General features: G+C 40.9%; 1 long non-coding RNA gene and 1 pseudogene across 2 annotated transcripts in view; both read left to right on the top strand.

The window, feature by feature from the left end:
• Positions 1 to 1,926, top strand: part of LOC127489227 (uncharacterized) — a 174,385-nt gene extending 172,459 nt beyond the window's left edge. Inside the window, exon 3 of the long non-coding RNA XR_016230557.1 lies at positions 954 to 1,926. This is a non-coding gene — a long non-coding RNA (uncharacterized LOC127489227). The remainder of the gene's footprint in view (positions 1 to 953) is intronic.
• Positions 1,927 to 13,023: 11,097 nt separating this feature from the next.
• On the top strand, positions 13,024 to 13,861 carry LOC149128187 (proteasome subunit alpha type-6 pseudogene; annotated as a pseudogene). The gene has a single exon (XR_016230554.1). The product of XR_016230554.1 is annotated as a proteasome subunit alpha type-6 pseudogene (transcript).
• The last annotated feature ends 6,864 nt before the right edge of the window (positions 13,862 to 20,725 follow it).

The raw sequence follows: 20,725 nt of genomic DNA, 5'->3' as shown, positions 1-20,725 counted from the left end.
CCTGTCCCAGGAGGCACATGCCAAACACATGGGAGACATAGACTGAGTTCTCAGCTCCTGGTGGTTGTGGGCTTTGAGGGAGTGAGTCAATTGCTATCAGTCTATCAGCTTGTCAATCTCTCTCTCTCTCCCTCTCAAATATTTAAAATTAATTCTAAAATTTTGCATAAAATAAAAGTGTTTCAAAAATGTAAGCATTTCAAAAATATTTACATATATGTTTTATATATACACACACATGTTCATATACATTTGCACTTTTATTCCTCATTTGTGAGAAGTGCTACTATATTTTGGGAAAATTATATTAAACTAGGAAACCAATGACTGCAAATTCTTCATCAGCACAAGTTTTAAGCCTATAGATTTCATCTGTGGAGGATCAAATAACATAAGCTGCTTCTATCATAAGATGTTCCAGGACTGCCGGTTACCCCAGTGACTCTCAACCCTCACATACTTCTTAGGGGGAGTCACTGGAGGGAGTTGTTTTCTGTGTAAAATCCGACTTGTTCCCTGGAGCTGCATCCGGATGGCAGTGGTTTGGGGCTAAAGCCCAGACCTCTGATTCCTTGTCCATTTCTCTTCTCACTCTGCCTACTCTGCCTTGTGTCCTGTGGAGGCCTTTCAGTTTCCTGCCAAACAGCACAATTCTCTTAGAGCAGGCACGTGAAGGCCAGGCTCCGAGTGCTGACGATACTGACGTTGGCAGGTCTAGGGATGCAGCCGAGGCAGAAGGGCCTGATGGGGGACATTTCACGCTTATCACATCCACTGTTCAGCCCAGGCAACTTTACAGTCAATTTACAACATTGGAATTATTGTTTTTCCTTTAAATATATGCCCTTGATGTTTAAGATCATCCCTTTATACTATTCTTACTCAGTTTTGTTTTGTTTCTTTTTTAAAAAAATAAAGCAAACTAACATTTTTTTTTTTTTTTTACTTTTTAGCATAACAAGTGTAAAAATGAGAACTGCGGAGCCCTCTGTTTGATGGGAGAAGGCTCTTCCCAGATGCAGTCACCCTGACTCTGCTTCTCTGTGGCAGGGGAGAGACATGTCAGTGAAAGAACAGCAGAGTGGCATACTTTGTTGAAACATCTTGAACAATTTTTCAAGCATTTTGGGTTTGTTAAAATGCAGACTGCATAGTGCCAAGCAGTTTTGCTTCGTTTCTAAACCCCTTAGTGTTTCAAGGGAAATTTAATCTGTATTTTTCTGAATCATTTCATGCAACTCATCAGTGTGCTGTTTCCTAAGAGCCATTGTATGCCAAGGAAGTCCCTTTGTGCCCATTTGGAAATTTTACTCTGGAAGATTCCGAGGAGCAAGAGCAGAAAACAGAACAGGGGATGGGAATTGCGGACTCTCTCAAGTCAAGATCTAGAAAGAGCAGCACATCTTGTGACACTAAACCCCTTCATTCTCTAGAGGGTAGAGGTCTTGTTCTCAAACAACAAGCAAGAAAACTGGGATCTCAGGACTCAGAACTGCCCAAGGCATTGCTCTATTTGTGTTCAGAGCAATGTGAAGGTCTAGGACTGAGAAATGTTAACTTCCTGTTAGCTGAGCTTGCCTGTCTAGATGAAGGTGGCAATTATGATCATGATTATGCCTACAAAGTCATACCTCTCAAATGTTCTTCTGTGTGAGCATCACTAAACACCACTATTTTCAGAAAGCTTTTCCTTTCTCAGTGCTGGAGCCCTAGTTTCTCACATGAGAGCAGCATCCAAAAGATACTACTAGTGCACTACAGTCCTCTTCTTCACCTCCCCTTGACTCCATGGAAAATCCCAGAGCCAGTCTGTTCTGTGCATTGAAGGCCATGTATTGCTTAATGCTATTTGTACATTGCTTGGATGTTTAGAACTGAATTTTGGGACTAAGGCAATGCCCAATAAAAAAAGATGCCTCAAACTTACCATGGTGTAACAACATCAATCCAGAGGTGTTGTAGCAAGGGCTTGTTCAGTGGCTGCTCTGTTCCGGACACTGTTGCCAGTGATTTACATATGTGCAGTCATTTCAACTTATAATGATCTGGTAAGGTTGATAACATGGAGCTAATTTTATAGAGAAAATACTGATATTTAGTGAGATCAAGGAACTTGTCCATCACACAGCTGGTACGTGTGAGCTGGATTTGAGCAAAGACCTGTTGGCTTCAAAGCCTCATGCTGTTTCTATTTGTTATTTTGTTATCTGAGAATGATATCTGGTCATTAGTTGCACGTTAATAAAAATAATGTAATCTCATGAATAATGCTAATACCTGATGCAGAGAAGCTTAATTAGGTATGGTTCTCAGGTGAAGGATTTTTAGGCAGAATCCCTTGATACACAAATGTAATGTATCTCATATTTGTATCCAGAATTTCTACCAGAAAACAGGTATGCATCCTGACATTCCAGAATAGTAGATGATTAAGTAATTTGTAGTGCAAATTCAGGGGCATGATTGGGATTAAATTCCAGTGAATTCAGTGGACTGAGCCTGTGACACAGCTGGGCCAATTTGTGCAAACATTTGCTCATGGAAAAGAATCCCAGTGGAAACTACATGTATATTTCACTAACTTTTCTAACTCCCATTTGTTCATCAATTCACTCACTTGCCCACTCATTCATCCACTCACTCACTACTCATTCATTAATTCACTCACTTCTCTGTGACTTCTCCTTGTCAATAACACTGAACTGTGCTAGGTCTTGAGGAATTGATAGAATTTGTAAAAGATGTCTATTGTCTTCAAGGGAATCATTTATTGGCTAAGCTCTGAGGATTTGGCAATGGTCAATGTAGACATGGATACCATCTTCATGAAAGAATCCAATTGTAAAGGCCAAGCCCTTAGCCTCTAGGGTGTAAACAATGACAGCAACAAACATACAGACTGTGATAGTGAGGGATGCATAAGTTCTTCAGGTTTAGAAGGGATGGGCTCTGCTAAGCAGATAGAAAGAGCTAGGCCTGGAAGAGCCCATATCTCAAGGCAGGAGTTGTACCACCTATAATTCTCCAGTGGTGACCAGAGAGCCTGGAAAGAGGGTGCTCTGTGCTGCAGGAGAAACGTGGCTGCAGGCTCCTCACAACAGAGAGGTACAAGCAGAATCCAGTACCCGGATCTCAACAGTGTCGTCTAGGCTTAGGCACGTCATCTTTCTGTGCCTCAGTATTTTCATCTTTTAAATGGAAATAAAAAATGAAACTTACCTTGCAAGGTTGCTTCAAAGAATAGATGATTTGAGTAACTCAAGTATTTGCTTTAAATTTTAAGTTGATTACATTTAATATTTGATACTTGCCTTTTCCTTTGAGAAATGATTGAAGCTCCTATAGGCCTCCCTTTCCTATAAAATGTTATATCCTATCATATTCTTGTAATTCAGTTAGAAGTTATTTGCAGAAGATTTTCCAATAGAAACAGCATGAAAATTATGTTCAGGCTTCTGTGATAACTGATGAAAATTCGTAAAACTCCATAACTCTAGAGAAGGGAGTAGGTCTGGAATTAGGAACAGGGCCAGTAGTTGGCCACTTGTTGAGACGGTCCCGTGGGAGGACCGGGGTCATGGACAGGGTAGAACAGTGGCTCCTATGGATTGCAGCAGCTCTGTTAAGGACATGGGAGCTATTTAGCCAGAACCACACCCAAGTCATTGAGCTGCAGATTTTCCATTGCTTTGGTTTGTGATGACAATCTTCAGGGGTAACATCTGTTGTTCATCAGGAATTTGGGGAGATGGAAGATTTGCTCTCTTCCTGTAAGACTTGGGATCTGAAAAGCATCACCTCTCTGGACAGATTCACAAGCCTGGTTCATAATTAATTTTCACATGAATGCTTCCATGCTTTCTGTGCAGACCTGCAAACACCTCAGAGGCAGGGACCTCATATGTTCTGTCCACCACTGCAACTTTGATGACCAGCATATGTTTTCACATAGCACAGGCCCTCCACATATATGTGGGAAATGATTAAATGTCTAAAATATCCCCCATTCAACTGTCATCAGCCTTGCTCACCAGAGGATTTCATCAGCCAAGTGACAGAGGAAAGATACTCGCTGTGTTTTGGTGTCATTAGGGAAATGAGTGACTCGAATGTTCTCTTCTCTACCTAGTAAATACCCATGAACCCATGAGGAACTAATCTCAGGTTTCTATTCTTCTAGAAAACTTTTTATAATGCCATCTGCCTCCCAAAGGCTGGGAAGGGTATTCTGATCCAATCCTATGATTATTTCAATCACATTATTACAACAGTCTAATTTTTGCCCATATCTCAGGTTGGGAAGATCTTGAGATTTATTCCTTTCTGTAAACCTAACATGTAATCCAAGGCTGGCACAAAGTAAGCGCCCAAGCTGACATAGGCAAAATAATACCCATACCTGTCCTCAGAGGTATCGACATCATAATTCTTGGAACCTGTGAATGTATTAAGTTATAGACAAAGTAGAATTAAGGTATCAGTTGTAATTAAGGCCATTAATCATCTGACCTCAAAATATTGACATTAATCTGAATTATCTAATGAAACAATAAGAATCACAAGGGTCTTGAAAGAGGCAGAAGAATGGCCGGTGCCGCGGCTCAACAGGCTAATCCTCCGCCTAGCGGCACCGGCACACCGGGTTCTAGTCCCGGTCCCGGTCGGGGCACCGGATTCTGTCCCAGTTGCCCCTCTTCCAGGCCAGCTCTCTGCTATGGCCCAGGAGTGCAGTAGAGGATGGCCCAAGTGCTTGGGCCCTGCACCCGAAGCACCTGGCTCCTACCTTAGTATCAGCGCGGTGCGCCGGCCATAGCGCACTGGCCGCGGTGGCCATTGGAGGGTGAACCAACGGCAAAGGAAGACCTTTCTCTCTGTCTCTCTCACTGTCCACTCTGTCTGTAAAAAAAAAAAAAAAGGCAGAAGAGTTCAAGACATATGATTTGGGATAGACTGGACCCTCCCTCCACTCCTGGCTCTCAGGATGGAGCTAAGGGGCCAGGAGCCAAGGAATGCTGGAAGAAACAAAAAGAATTCTTCCCTTGACCCTGCAGAAGGAATGCAGTGCTGCCATCATCTTGATTTAGCTCCCAGAGATTTGTGTCACGCTGCTTACCTCTAGGACTGTAAGATAGCACTTGTATGTGTTTTGAAGGCACTAATCTGTGTTAATTTTTTATAGTAGCAAAAGAAAATTAATACAGTTGGGATTTCTAAATTTACCACTTGGAGTATTAATGGGTAATAATAATGGACCCATGTAGTGGTATCCCAGAGAGTAACCCCAGGTTCCCACATGTTCAGGCAGTCATGAATTCATGTGTCTTTGGCCTTTCTCACTTATTTGTCCAGGAATTCTAGGATGGTTGTTTCAGGATCAGATAGCTGATCTTATTTCTTATTTCTTATTTCTTATTTCTTACTTCTCTCATTTTGTGGAAGGCATAATTTAAGGGTGTGTGTGTGTGTGTGTGTTTTGACTGGGAGATGATAAAATGCAATCAGAAGAGTAATTTTTAAAATATTTATTTTTTTTTATTTGAAAGGCAGAACAACAGAGAGAGGAAGGGAAAGATGGAGAAAAGGGAGATGTTCCTTCCACTGTTTCTCTCCTCCAATGGCCACAACAACCAGGTCTTAACCAGGCTGCAACCAGGAACCAGGAACTCCACCCTGATCACCACCTGGATGGCAGGAGCCCAGGCACTTGGGCCATCCTCCAAAGCCTTCCCAGGTCCTTTAGCAGGAAGTTAGATTGGAAACAGAGTAACTGGGACTTGAATGGACACCCTGACATGAGGTGCCAGCAGTGCAAGCAGTGGCTTAAGACACTGAGCCACAATGGCACCCCCTATAAACAATGTTAATGCCACCAAGCTCAGTGTCATAAGGGGAAGTTTCAGCAAAAACTGCACCTGCTCCTTCGTGAGTGACCAAAATAAATACATATTCTGTGGATCAAAGTCAAAGGTAGAAGCTCCTGTGTCTGCAGCGATGTAGCTAGGCTGACATTTGCTCTTGCCAGTACCACATGTGTAAGAACGGACAGCTGCTCTCTGTTTTCCTGGGTCTTACCGAATAAAATCTTGGATTGTTATACAGGCATGGCCTCAGTCTGTCACAAGACACTGTAGGGTCCCCATATTGGAGTCGCAGCAGTAAGGGACATACAAATCTTTGCCTCTATTGTAGTGCTTCTCTAATGAGGAGGTTGTCATTCCACAACCCCAGGTCACTGAACCCCATTCTGGCAGGACTCCTGAGGTCCCACTCACACTGATTTCCCTCATGGATGTCAGAAGGCTTTGCTAGTACAGTTAGAAGTATCACAGGCTTTAGAATCCAGACCCAGTACTCCTGATCAACACCCTACTTCCCTCTGCAATGTCAGCGCAGGAACTCATCGGGCTCCTTCAGAGTGGCTTTATTTCCAAGGATCTTGTTTTTCTTGATCTACTCTAAAGTGCCTCCTGACTGTATCCTGTCTAGGCTTTGTTCTAGTGTATGCATACTAAAGGAAGCAGTCTGAAATACTCTCTCTCCACACACACACACACACAAAGTACGTTTGCACACCCAAGTGCACACACATATATACACATACATCTGCAGCAACAAGCCTTGTGGAGTAGTAGTTTGAACCATTGCTTGGGACGCCTACATACCTTATCAGACTGCTGGTTCAGTATAAGCTCTGCCACTTCTGATCCAGTTTCTTGCTGACACATCCTTGGAGGCAGAAGATATTGGCTCAAGTGCTTGGGTCCCTGACATCCACGTGGGAGATCCACATGGAGTTCCAGGCTTTGGCTTGGCCCGTCCTTGGCTGATGTAGTCAGCACAGCAGATGGAAGATTTTCCTTTTTCTCCCTCTCCCCACCCCCTGCTTTTCTAATAAATAAATTAAGTAGATGTCAAAAATATGTGGATCTTTTTGTCTATATAACTTAAATGAAACCATTCTATAATGGGAAATGTTTTCCAAAATGTAGAAATAGGTGGAATTTTTAAATGATAGAATTTTTAAGGAAAAATCCCTCCCATCAAATAGCCTTCTGCCTATGTGTTGCATGACTGAATGATTGTTTAATGTGTGGATGACTAGAGAAACCCCCTAAGGATTCTAGGATAATTGGAAGAAAGCAGAGCTCACATAATGGGACTCACTGGAAGAAGCTTATTTGGGTACGAAGGGGATGAGTTGGCAGTTTGTTTCCATTTATACTGGTAGTCAAAATGTCAGGAATTCAAGAAAATGAGATGAATTTGCTACAGGTGAAGGGGCAATTCAGTGGGATGGGGGGAACCAGGAACAGTGACCTAACGGACTCCCAAGAAGGGCTGGAAGCACATTCTCCTAGAAGGGTTAACATCGTGGCAAATGGCTCACCTTCTTTGGTATTCTTGCCTCCCCCGAGGAACAGGGTATAAATCATTGACTATCAGGGTAATGAGAAGCACGTTTGCCTCTGCTAATTTCTGTGATGTGGAAGGTCTTTAGAAAAAGCCTCACAAGGCACTGCTGAGTGTTATGAGCCCCACCTCCTTGATAGAGGGCACATGTGGCATGCAGACAGACAAATGTGTACTCCAAGGCAGTGTGGATTCTGTAAGGGAGGCTAGAGCAGCACGGGTAGTAAGTAAGCCTGTTACCTGCAAGTGTATCATGTAGTCTGGTAGGTGAGAAACCTTCCTTTATTTTCTGTATCAGGGACAGAGACCAGGAAAAAGTCCACCCTTCTCTGCACAGTACATGTATGCCTTCTTCCCTTCGAATGGGGTGGGGTCTATTTAGAATGTCTGTGTCACTGTGCTTGGAATAGTTATGGGGTGGCTGTCAGAACCCAAAGACCTCCCTGGCTGTTTAGCTAGGTTGAAATTGCTATGGCTGTGTGGAAACACAAAGTGAATGCAGCAGTCAATTTTATGATATGAAATTGGTGCAAACCAGAAAGAGGCAAGGAGACAGAAGGCTCCTCCTGGAAGGAGACCTGCCTATAGGTCTTGAAGCGGAACCTAAAGGAAACCTTGATTGGGAGGGACTGGGAATGGTGACAGAACCAAAGCATCTGGAATTGGCTCCTGCTATCTGAGCCCCAGAGAGATCTCTTGGTCAGGAGGTGCATCTCACTCTGCCTGTCAGAGACCTCAGCAGTGACTGACCTCCCTCCAAAACAGGACTAGATTGTCCTCAGCTTCAGCGCTAGGCAAGGACAGTGGAAGGGGAACTTTTGCAGCTAACTCTGCACTAATTGAATTCATCACGGCTCCACCCACAAGACCTGATATCCTTCTCAAAGTCCCACCCCCTAACATCATCACCTTAGGGGTTGGGATTTCAATATATGATTTTGGGGGCAACACAGCCATTAGACCACAACGTCCTCTCTGAATTTGTGCATGCAGAAAACATTTTGGAAGTAATCATGTTAATATAAACAGAGACAGGTACAGTTGATTATTATTCATTAGAGTGATCAAAAGGTGGTTTGTTTTTGTAGCCTGGCATATGCGTTTGCATATTTGTGTATGTATTGCATATTTTTGTTTGTATGAATGTATGTGTGTGTTTTGACAAGACGTTTGGGGCACTGAGTTATGGGAAGAGTGAGGTGAATGCAAATCATAACGAGCACCATCTCATGAAGTGACTTCAGTGACACGGACATAATCTGTGAGTGCTGATAGAACTCAAGGCCAAAGCCACTTTAAGTTCTGAAGATGAGCGGGAGTGATGTGTTCACGTAGATCGTCAAACTTTGACCCCCTTTCCTTTTACTGCCGAGGGCAATATGAAGCAATCCCTGCACTTCGAAGAAAGTGTCAACTCTCATCCTCAAACGCAACCCCCACGCCCACTATCCTGTACACAGCAAACCTGTTGACCCCAGCTTGTCAGCTAGTATGACCCTCAAGTAGAAGGAAATAATAGGATGAGGAAATGGGTTATTACCTCCTGACACGGGCTCCACATGGAACTGAGACAAGACTCTGCTCTGATGAGGTTAAGGGAGCATTATTAATGTCAGTAGACCAACAGTACTTGGAAATTTTATCTGCATATGCACTGAGAAGATTGGTCCAAGGTAAGACTCATACACAGTTTTCCCAACTGTTGAGAAGTTACTTTCATAGACACAGTGAGGAAGTGGAGACTGTTGTATTGTTGAACTTCTCCAAAGTTTATTCCAGTAGCAAAATACAAAAATAATTTCATTTTATGTAAGCCTCCCCTCTATTTCACATTTCCTTTAATCATGGATTCTTGAATTGTGTGATTTTAGAAAACAATCATTGACCTTCTCTGTGCTTGTCTTCAGTAACTGCCACTCATAGCATATTCATGGTTTATGTGTGTATCCCTCCGTGAAGTTCTCCAAGGAGATCAGGAAAATGAGTTCCTTTGCAGCTCTCAAAAACTAAAATTGTACTCAAATATGCTTACATAATGAATAGGTATGATCATTGAATTTCTCTTAGACAAGTTATAATTAAATTGCATCTCCCAGGAGTGTTAAAGGAAAGGATAAAGGGATGTCTTAGTTGGATGGTAGCCTCGACATTGTCTGCCAGAATTTGATTACAGGCCAGATCACCCCGTCTGATTTTGTCCCCAGATACTAAGTGCCAAATGACAGTTTAAAAACCTGGGACTATTTGGATTACTTCAAGCTGGAGCTTAGAGTAATGCAGGGAGTATCTGGAATTGTTAGGATATTACGTTTCAAAATAAACCAGGGACACTTAAAGCTGATTGTCCAGACTGTTTCTTGGTGTGTTGAAGTATCCTTACTTTGCTATTAATTTTGCAAGGTATAGAGTAGCCTTATGGGAGGAATAATATAAATTTTGATATTCTATAAAATAGGCAGCAATTCACCAACCTGACACTTATGCTATGAGTGGCAGTTGCTGAAGACAAGCACAGAGAAAGTCAATGATTGTGTAACTTAGTTTTCTTCTTTTTTTTTAAATTCTCAAAAATAATAAAGGTAAAACTTGTTAAAATTAATTTGAATTTTATAAATATCCTTGATCTTTCTTTTATAAAAATTTAAAAAAGCTGGGGCCAGCACTGTGTGGCACAGCGGGTTAACACCCTGGCCTGAAGTGCCGGCATCCCATATGGGTGCTAGTTTGAGAACCGGCTGTTCCACTTCCTATCTAGCTCTCTGCTATGGCCGGGAAAGCAGTAGAAGATGGCCCAAGTGCTTGGGCCCTGCACACATGTGGGAGACGCAGAAGAAGCTCCTGGCTCCTGGCTTTGGATCAGCTTAGCTCTGGCCATTGCGGTCAGTTGGGGAGTGAACCATCAAATGGAAGACCTCTTTCTCTCTATGCCTCTCCTTTCTCTGTGTAGTTCTGACTTTCAAACAAATAAATAAATCTTTTAAAAAAATTTAAAAAGCTGAACGTGGAGTAAATGTTAGGGTCCTCAGAGCATGTCCTGAGGATCCACGTGGAAAGTGCAGGTTGGACTCAGATTTTAGAAAACCTAGCAGGTAGGATGCAACTGTGTGTTGGGGGATTCCCAACACATTTCATTCCAGGATTGGAAAGCATCTGAAACATGGCCAGTGGGATTCTCCTATCTACTCTAGGTTCAGGTGGTTCAGTTTTTCAAAGACCACTATTTGAGAAAGTTCTTCCTCATTGTGATCCAAACTCTGCCTTCTCATTGCTTTGTTCCTCATGTTTTCATTAAAAGCCCTGGGCTCACTTCTACCTAATGGGCTTCTAGGGTCATGCAGATGCTGTCATTTCTCCTCTCTCCAGGCACACCCAGTCTTCAGAGCTTTTCCATGGAAGAATTCATCTCTACAATTTGAATGCCACCTCCAAAATACATGTTGAAATATCATTGCCGTTGCAACAGTATTAAGAGGTGAGACCTTTAAGTGGTTATTGGGTCATGAGAATTCTGCCCTTATTAATGGATTAATGCCGTTATTGTGGGACTTGGCTCTTAGGAGAAAGGATGAATTTAGCCCAACTTCCTCTTACTCTGCCACAGTCCTTCTCCACATGGTGCACTTTTGCTGTGTTATGATAAAGCATGAAAGCCCTCGTCCAATGCCGGTGCTATGCTTTTAGGCTTCCCACTCTCTAGAATCAGGAGCAATACAAATTTCTATTCTCATAATCACTTGTCTGTAGTTTCTGTTATTGTAGCAGACAATGGAATAAAACAGTAGTTGAAACTTTCTCTGATCTCCTGGCTTGTTTTCTTTATGCTCACTACAGTTTCCAGGACTAGAGAAATCTTATCCTTGGAATAAAGTGGTACTCCAGATGATATGAACACATCTCTTATCCTCAAAATGATAAACTTAACATCTAGGCAGTCTAAACATGAATGTTTAAACATGTCAAAAACAGTAGGATTTCAATGATCATTAGACAACCCTAGAATTGTCTTCAAGACCTTAGGATATAATGCAAAGTAAGTGAAAGTGATAAATTTCAAATGCACATATACACATGTAAACATATGTGTGCATCCAGGGTGGTCCACTGACAAGGTCCTTATGAACTGCATTACATCCAGAAGCTTCCAAAGATGCCTTGAGTTCAATTTATGAGGTGGGCTTTCTTTAGGGGTCCACAAGACGTAAATAACTATTGATTAGCTTCCTAGAGACAGGTTTTTAGAAGGACCATGAACAAGGGCATTAGAAAAATGCCCCCACTGGGGTCATTTTTGGCTGACCTGGGACTACATAAAAATGGGAGTATTGAATGCTTAATGTCACATTTTATTGCTTGGTTCAGCTAATTTGTCTTGTGGGAAGCAAATGTTTTTGAAAGCATTCCAGAGTCTTTGTAGTGTTAAAGCTCATTACCTAGGATTTCATATGAGCCAAAAAATATACATCCAGCTAAGTGCTCTAAACCTAGGAACATTTCATGACAACACATGGAAGCAAAACTGTGTGTACCATCTCGTACAAAATAAGGTGAATTCAGCAATTTACAAACTTATTTACAAATTTCAATGTAATATGTTTGGGTGATTCTTTGTTATTGATTTGTTTTAGTGTTAAAATATAATTTGCGGCCGACGCCGTGGCTCAATAGGCTAATCCTCCACCTAGCAGTGCCAGTACACTGGGTTCTAGTCCCGGTCCGGGTACCAGATTCTGTCCCGGTTGCCCCTCTTCCAGGCCAGCTCTCTGCTGTGGCCAGGGAGTGCAGTGGAGGATGGCCCAAGTGCTTGGGCCCTGCACCCCATGGGAGACCAGGGGAAGCACCTGGCTCCTGCCTTTGGATCAGCGCGGTGTGCTGGCCGCGGCGGCCATTGGAGGGTGAACCAATGGCAAAGGAAAACCTTTCTCTCTGTCTCTCTCTCTCACTGTCCACTCTGCCTGTCAAAAAATAAAAAATAAAAAAATAAAATACAATTTGCAGACTAAAGACATTAAAGTATATACTTTATAGGAACATTATAACATGTTCTGTTAATGCTGAACTCCCAATCACAGTGTTTCTAGTGAGCTTTACCAAAGGTTGTCCACATTTAACCTGGACAGAATACTTTCAGAGGCAAGAAAGCATTTTTCAGTCATCAACAATAGGGCCAGCTCTGTGTCAGGTTCTTGTATATTTGTGTATAACTCAGTTCTGATTCTTATGGGATTGCTTGTGTCATTTTACAGATGTGGAAACTAAGTCTTCAACATAATATTCTGCTAATGAGAGAGAGAGAGAGAGAGAGAGAGAGAGGTGATAGAAACAAAAGCCAGAATAAATTGTGGCTCCATTGATCTTCATGATATCCACAATCTGATGTGCATCTACCTTTAAATTCTTCAATATTTCTAATACTAACTTGATGGTTCTGATAAATATTTGCCAGTTTGTGTATTCAAAATTCCTCAAATTTGTTGCATCTCTTATTGATTCTGCAGAAGTCATCCATCTTCCAATTATGTAAATCATTTCTCATAGTGGCAATTCTCAGCCTGCACCTTGACTTCACAATACTTTCTATGTTCTTGAATTCCTTGTCCACAAATATTGCAAACAAATTAGATTCACCAACATGTCCCATGGTTCCAGCGCTGGCTTTGACCGCCACATTACTATATTTTCACCCGAGGGTCGGCTCTACCAAGTAGAATATGCTTTTAAGGCTATTAACCAGGGTGGCCTTACATCGGTAGCTGTCAGAGGGAAAGACTGTGCAGTAATTGTCACACAGAAGAAAGTCCCTGACAAATTGTTGGACTCCAGCACAGTGACTCACTTATTTAAGATAACCGAAAATATTGGCTGTGTGATGACAGGAATGACAGCTGACAGCAGATCCCAGGTACAGAGGGCACGCTATGAGGCAGCTAACTGGAAATACAAGTATGGCTATGAGATTCCTGTGGACATGCTGTGTAAAAGAATTGCTGATATTTCTCAGGTCTACACACAGAATGCTGAAATGAGGCCACTTGGTTGTTGTATGATTTTAATTGGCATAGATGAAGAACAAGGCCCTCAGGTGTACAAATGTGATCCTGCGGGTTACTACTGTGGGTTCAAAGCCACTGCAGCAGGAGTTAAACAAACTGAGTCAACCAGCTTCCTTGAAAAAAAAGTGAAAAAGAAATTTGATTGGACCTTTGAACAGACGGTGGAAACTGCAATTACATGCCTGTCTACTGTCCTATCAATTGATTTCAAACCTTCAGAAATAGAAGTTGGAGTAGTTACAGTTGAAAATCCCAAATTCAGGATTCTAACAGAAGCGGAGATTGATGCTCACCTTGTTGCTCTAGCCGAGAGAGACTAAACATTGTCATTAGTTTACCAGATCCATGATGCCACTTGCTTGTGTGTTTGGTAACACCGTACCAACATTATGGAGGCCCCTAGATTGAAAAAGGAACCTCTCCCACTCCTCTTGCCACTGAAGTGGTTATGAGTCTGTATAAATAAAAACAGTGCTTTTGGAAAAAAAAAAAAAAAAAACAGGAACTTTTGAAAAAGATTTTATTTATTTATTTGAGAGGTACAGTTATAGACAGAGAGAAGGAGAGACAAAGAGAAATGTCTTCCATCTTCCGTTTCACACCCCAAATGACTGCAACAGCCAGAACTGGGCCGATCCATATCCAGCAGACAGGAGCTTCTTGTGGGTCTCCCACACAGGTGCAGGACACAAGCACTTGGGCCATCTTCTGCTGCTTTCTCAGGCCATAAACAGAGAGCTGGATTGGAAGAGGAACATCCAGGACACGAACTGGCACCCATATGGATGCTGGCACCTCAGGCATAGGCTTAGCCTACTACACCACAGCACTGGTCCCTAAAACAGAAACTTTCAAATGGTCTTTGTATTCTGTGAAAAAATGAACTGTGTATTATAAAACTATACTGATAAAAATTGACCTGCAAATTATTCATAGAAGAATTCTTATGATTTCCAGTCACTAATGTTGCTATCATGACCATTCGTTTGACACTAGATAAATTATGATCCTGATTTTAACATTATTTAGACAGAAGATGGTTATTCATTTCTAACACGTTTTCGTTAAATATGTGATGAGGTAACTCATCTCAATAAGTAGAAAATTTCTTTTAATGGCAGTTATATTGTTTATGATACTAAATCCTTTATCATCTACATCTTAGCACCTATAATTAAATTCAAGCATTTTAGTTTGCCTGAAATAATACTATAATAAATATGTCATGAACTAGCTCATGGAAACAATTTATTAAACATTATATTTGTAAACTTCATTTGTTTTTTTGTTCATCTTTATTCTATAGAGATAAATATCTTTTGTTTAAGTTTCAGGTTACACATAAATTTTATTTATTTTTACTTTTTTCCATTAAACTGGGATCAAATATTTATATATTAAACAATTTAATAACTATTTTCCTTGGAATTATTTTTTTCAAATACATAATCATCTTTATTTTTAAAGCATTTTCTCTTATTTTTCATAATTATTTTCTCAGTCTCTCTAGATAATAACTAAAATATTTATAGTCTTTGAAGGTAGACAAAATATTGAAATTAAAATTATGTTATTTCTAAATTATATAACTTCTCTAATTTCAGAATTTTTGTAGTGACTATTCAAGCATTATTTTTATTTCCAATTTTAAAGCTCCATTCAGATAGGCAACTTGAGATTTAAGTACTTTTTCCATCGTCATGATTTCAGTTACATCTCTATCTCTCGGATGTTTATTTAATACAAAATCAGTAAGATTTATCGATTTGTGTCTTTATTATCTTTTTTATTCTTCTAGACAAATGGCTTAGTACTAAACTAAGATATCCAGAAACATTTCTCAGATGTTGGGTGACTCAAACCTTTGTTCCGAGCCACAATACCATCTATAGGTCTTTAGTTTCTTCATCAATAAATAGGGGGAAATATCTTCTCAATGTTTGTTACAAGGATTACTGGAATGTATATAAATACCTGGTACACATAGGCTTTGCCACAAATTGTACTATGATTATTATCAGTGATGTACTCTTACTGATTCTGAGTGTCCACCAGATTTGCTCCCTTAATTTAATAGTAGAAATCCTTTCTACTCATATTTGTGTTTCTGTGTTGTGGGTTCCATTACCCATCCTGAAACATGTGACTCAGACCCATGTAGTAATAATGCAATCTCTCTCTTGGATAACAGTGATGGGTTTGGGAATGGACTATGATCCGTGATACTGTCCTCAGGACTCTAAAGTGACCAAGTAGAGAGGATTGCTTTTATCTTTGATAAAGTATCTTCATGAGGATGATGACTACCAACTTAGTGCGTAATCACTACCCACTACCTACATATGTTGACGACTGATCTTGCCCTCTACATTATACCCATTGTTGGAATACAGCTGATGCCAGAAACACAGCTGCCACTGGAAAGAAAAAGTGGAGCCACTGTGCTAGAAGTGTGTGCACTGTCTGACATTTCCAGTTATTTTAGATTTTCCTTTAATTTTGTAAGCAGCTCTCTATCTTTACAATAAACCCGCATTAAAACAGTGTTAAGTCCATAGTTTTTCATTCATAGCTGAGAGTTGCTCTGCCCAGTACATTAGCTTTTGTAAAGAAGCTGGTGTTAGAAACACTAAGCAAAACCAGCAGGGAAGACCTGTCATAAGTAACTGTAGTGGCATCAGCAAGTTTTTGGTGTGGAAATCTCCATAAAGTGAGGAGGAGCAACAGAACCAAGTACTCCAAAAGGAAAACAGTGTCAACAACAGTGTCTTCTAGCAATTTTAATCCTTTAGAATCTTTGCGAATTGTCACAATGTTTTTGTGCTCCCACACATTGCTTTCCAATGCTGTTCTAAGATGTTTCTTCATAAATTTAAGTCACTCCAAACAATTTAATTGACAGCATATGGTAAAATTTGAATGCTAGAAGAGTCTAATCACCCAAGGAATTTTGTCCATTGGAACCTAAAAACTCATAATTTGACATGCACTAGAATTCTTTTTTAAAAAATATAGTTGGCATGCTTTTAGTTAAGCATGGTCATGAATCCTTTCTCTCTCTTTCAAAAGTGTTTGTATTCCATAAATATGTCACAAAATTTTACCCCTGTATAGTGAATGCTTATGTTTATAGTCTGAGACTGACTACCCTATCCTACCAGTCTAAAACAGAATATATAAAAATGGAGACATGATTTTCAATTATTTTTAGTATATTTTATCATTTCTGTTTTTCTTCTGGGTTGAGTTTCTTCTCAATTTAATTCTAGCAGCCAGTATATCATAAACATAATTTTAGAAGTACTTCTACTGTATATGGAAAATAAAATTGTGCTGAAAATATAAAAAAATAGTGTACTTAAGAGAAGAAAAGAGGTGGGACATAGCTGTAGATCCTTGGAAGAGACAAAATCCCTAGAAACTCCCCTGAGACACCCTGGTGAGGTCCTGAAATCTGTGTGGTGCTTAGAGATAGTGGTGACAATAAGAAGATGGCAGGACAACTGCTGAGAAGTCACCCCCCTGCTGCAACCTTGTCTTGACTCCTGTTCCCAACGATGCTCCTTTTCAGCATGAAGCAGCCAGAGTGATCATCACCCAGTTCCCCTAACAGAAGTTAGAGTCCATTGTTGTTGAGGAAGGGATGTGAGGAGTCAGTTAGGTTTAATAGGCAGTCTCTGTACAGTCCGGCACATGCTCACTCAGACTTACCCCTAATGGTAGAGCTAGAAACGTGCCAGGGGATTCCAATTCAATCCCATCAAGGTGGCTTGTAACCATGCCATCTCACTAGTCAAAGTGATCAGTTTAAGTTCATAATTGATCAGAATGATAGAATTAAGTGTCAAAGGGATCACATAAACAAGACTAGTATCTGCTAATACTAACTGATAGAATTAAAAAGGAGAGAATGATCCAACATGGGAAGTGAGATACTCAGAAGACTCATAAAATGGCAGATGTCCTAAACAACACTCTGGCCTCAGAATCAGCCCTTAAGGCATGCGGATCCGGCTGAAATGCCCATGAGATTATTTCAGGCATGGAAAGCCAAGACATTCTGGGAAAAAAAAAAAAAAAAAAAACCTAAATGAAAGATCACCGCGAGTGAGATCCCAGTGGAAAGCGGCCAGCACACTGTGCTGATCTGAAGGCAGGAGCCAGGTACTTCTCCTGGTCTCCCATCGATCGGGTGCAGGGCCCAAGCACCTGGGCCATCCTCCACTCCACTCCCGGGCCATAGCAGAGAGCTGGCCTGGAAGGGGGGCAACTGGGACAGAATCCGGCCCCCCGACCGGGACTAGAACCTGGTGTGCTGGCACTGCTAGGTGGAGGATTAGCCTATTGAGCCGCGGCGCAGGCCTAGGAGCTTCCAATCTTATCATGAGAATAGCAAGAGAGTGATGACTCCACTATTCTGAGTTCCTAGTTTATTGTGAAAACAAATTAGGTATCCCACCCTTGTGATGGCTCTTTTGTTTTATTGTGAGTAAGCCAGACAGGATAAAGGACTTCAAATCAAAGCTTTAGATTTATTTTGTCCCCACATTATAACTGAATGTCAAACAAAATTGTGCTTAAAAACTCGATTGCCAGGGAGCACTTAGAGTTTTCCCTTGGAAACCCCCCTCCATGCCACTCTGAGTGGAGTTCTTGGACTTAATGAATCTTGCTTTTAAATTTCAAAAACAAAAACAGAAGATGGGAGACAGTTGTAGCATGGGGATTTTAGCAGTAAGATGTTCAACTATGACTTTTACAAGGTCATGTGCGGCCTGTGTAGTATAGAATTTTTATACTTGTTGATTAAAGTCAGCAAATTATTTCATTTCAGCTATGTGAACTTCTACAAGGCATCTAAAATTTCTGAGACTTTTATAATTTTCTGCTGAACTCAAAGACCAAGTTCTTGGTTACTTTACGTAATGAAATGGCACCCTTTTGGTGAGGTAGAGTTGAACAGCTCAACATTTCTGCACTATTGTAGTTATGGCATGCCTTACAATTGGGACCCCACCCAAACATTTGGAATCTTGAATGATTGGGTCCAGCTTGGTTCTTTGGATCTGGTGTGTGTCCTTCCAATTGACTTCAGAACACTGACATTTCTCTCATTCTCATCCTGAATACTATTCTCATAATAATTGGCCACTCACACCTCAAGCAACATGACTTTTTGTAGGAGAAATGGAGAGAGCTCCCAGTGAGGGTGCATTTTACTTGAATTCTAGCGTGCTGAAGCATCCTCTGGACTCAGTCATTCATAGCTCAGGGTGACACACTCAGGTCTTTTTGTGAATTTTCATATGACAGTCATCTCCAGGAGGCAGCGAGTCTCCTATCTGATACAAAGCTTTGTGTGTCCCATGGAACTATGGCATAGTAAACTGAGATGAGACTATAAAAACTATCTTCTACCCACTTTCTTCAACTTGTTGATCTGAATATCAAGAAGAGTGTGTTCCTTGCATGGCTAGTGACAGAGCTGAGCTGAAAATTTCTGTCCTGATGGCAGCTGTTCCCCTTGTCACCTAACACGCACACACTCACTGCTCAAGAATGTCTCAACAGAATGAAGTTTTTGCTTTTTCCTGAGGCCCATCCTCAGGTAGGGCCAAGATTTTGACTGTTGTTGGACTTCTCTGAGCCTCAAACTGGAACAGAGGACAGAGGGTAGGCTTAGCTGAGACCACCATGCTTGAAACCACAGGGTTCTGGTTAGCACTTTGGCTGCACAGGTCTGTGAAGTCATCACACATGGATCTCAGCCACAAGCAGAACAGTGGGTGCCATTACAGACCACCAGAAGGATTTAACGAGACAGCTCCTTTCATGTTGAGTTTCTAAGTATGGCCTTTGTTAAGTCAAACACTTGCATTGCCAGGCCCTGGATTAAAACTGGATAGACAATGGTAAAGAAATGACTGCTATCCTCAGGAAGCTCATAGTCTACTGATAACAAGATAAGTGCTGTATAATGTAAGGGGTCCCCTCCATGCTGCATAAACAGAAGTAAATATACTTCTCATTTCTGGGGTTAAAACTTGCATTCTAATTTCTATTAAACAAATAAAAAGTACAAAACATCTATTTCTACAAGTACTGAAAATGTATGCAAGTAATTTTATTACATTTTGCCCAAGTAAAGGACTGGGGAACAAGAGATTTAAGTAATGGGATTTTACTGGATCCTCTTGCAACTCCTCTGCATTGCTCAGCACCTGGTACCCATTCCTGAAGCAGTGACCACACCAAACAGCAATTGCCAATACAACTTTCTCCTGCCTCTTCTCAAAAGTAAGGCCTGAAGGCATGGATTTGTGTATATTATTTTTTCTCCACTCCACCAAACATGGTCCTGAGCACAACAAAAGTCTCTTGGAGTATCCTTTGAAGGATAAAGACAATGCCTTCAGTGACTGGTTCCTGGGCTACAACATATTTATCAGTCAAGTGAGGGTGTTGACTCTTACAATGTTTAAGTTTTCCATAGTATTCAGTGTTGACATTTGCTAGTTAATGAAACATCAAAAGTTAGCATAGACAGGCAATCTGTGTATATGCCTGGGTGCATATGCCTGTGTTGTTGAGACAAGCTCAGTTAACTGGTAAGTGCCCATGGAAATGCAGTTTACAAGAGTTTCAACGTTAAGGCAATAAGAAAGTTGCTTCCAGATCATATACAAGCTCTGTGGAATAGAAAGGTATGTACAAAGGAGAGTTTTTAATACCCCCGGAGGCAGGAACTAAGGGTCAAGAAAACTTCACATCATTGAACATGAGAGCATTTTCACAATCCTTGACATTTTTATTTGAAAGAAAGTTCGATGATTGCTGCAAATTCTTTTTGGCAAAAATGTGGGTTTGAGTTCTATATTTACCATGTTTTTGGGAAATTAATTAAGTTTTCTTACATGCAAACCAAGGATAATAGGTTTATTATGAAGCTCATAAGATGATAGGGAGGAATCAGTGAAGAAGGACAAGGAACCCACATATGAAAGAGCATATCATATAGTATGTTCTCAGGTGTGTTTTTATTGCTAGGGTTGTTTTAATGGTGGAAATTTCTTTCAGGGAATAGTGCTAAGACTAAGGTGAGCAGGACCCAAGAATTGTAAGCATTCCTGGTCTTCTTACTCAACCAAGACACTGTGTCACAGATACCAAGTCTGTTTTATGGCCCACCAGGATATGGAAGGACAGCTGGTATCCTTTAGCATATACATACAAGGAAGGCCACATCATCCTGCACTACTGCCATT

This window comes from Oryctolagus cuniculus, chromosome 2 (assembly GCF_051225735.1).
Source record: "Oryctolagus cuniculus isolate XC-2025 breed Fujian yellow rabbit chromosome 2, ASM5122573v1, whole genome shotgun sequence".
In the NCBI taxonomy this organism is placed as follows: Eukaryota; Metazoa; Chordata; class Mammalia; order Lagomorpha; family Leporidae; genus Oryctolagus; species Oryctolagus cuniculus.
Note: the sequence above shows the minus strand (reverse complement) of the source record. Positions and strands in the feature narration are given on the sequence as shown.